Here is a 1183-nt window from a genome sequence, read left to right on the forward strand (position 1 = left end):
TTACCATTATCGTTATCATGATTCATTATTATCCACATCACTATTATTTTGTGATTACTACTGTTATTATACGTGCTACTAATACGATCATCATTATCATTACTTTTATTTTGACTGAAATTATTTTGATTGCAACAATTATTCATGTTACCTTAATTACTGCTTATACTACATTTGTTATTATTATGATGATAATGATGAAGATAATTATTAATTACTAATATTATGATTATAATGTTTATTCATATTTGAATTAGTTTTGAAATTATTGCAATTGTCACTGGCACAATCATCAATAGTGTTATATCATATTCGTTATAATATCATTACTGTTATCATTACTTCTGTTTTCATTTTCATGATTATAAGAATATTTATATTTCATGTACAATACCAATTTCACCGATGATAGTACTCATAAAAATAATAATGATGATATCAATGATGATAATAGTAATAGCAATAGTAGTAAAGATAATGTTGATAAAACTTATAATGATATCAGTGATACAAAAACTTAATGACCTTTATGCAAAATACCGTAAGTGCGGAGGATATGAAAGCATCATGATCACTACTATTAATGTTACCATCATTATCATTAACATCGTTGTTATTATTCTATCATTACTTTAAATTTCACTCTACTTATTGTTATGCATACTATATTTATCTTTCTTATTCACTTTCATTGCATTATAAGTATCATCGTCAGTTTCATTAGTCTCATAATCATTACTGTTATCATTTTATTTCTATATGTATATGGATTAACAAGGTTATCACAAATAAATGACTTTTAGAATCATGGCGATGCTAGCAGACTGATTGCAGCAATACTTGCAACATAACAGTGACACCAAGGGGAGTATCATTAATTGAGGACTACATAAATGAATTAATTTATGAAGGTATTTCGACAACCTTGCTCGCCGGAGAGAGCAAGTCCCTTACTAACCCAGGTGACAAACCTGTCGACCAGGACATATCTCACCTGCTAATCTTCGTCGTCTAATTTATTGCTGAATAGGCGTTCCCTTACTCAAAGGCGATCGCCAGACAGCGATTAAAGTTCCCTGGCCCGAGCCTCGCGACAGAGTTCATTTGAATTTGTATGAGTGTCGCTGGATCTCCCTAGATTAAGTGGGCGAGATAAGTAAGGACGAGAGTGTCCACCTTGAAG

The sequence above is a fragment of the Penaeus chinensis genome, chromosome 5 (assembly GCF_019202785.1).
Source record: "Penaeus chinensis breed Huanghai No. 1 chromosome 5, ASM1920278v2, whole genome shotgun sequence".
Lineage (NCBI taxonomy): Eukaryota > Metazoa > Arthropoda > Malacostraca > Decapoda > Penaeidae > Penaeus > Penaeus chinensis.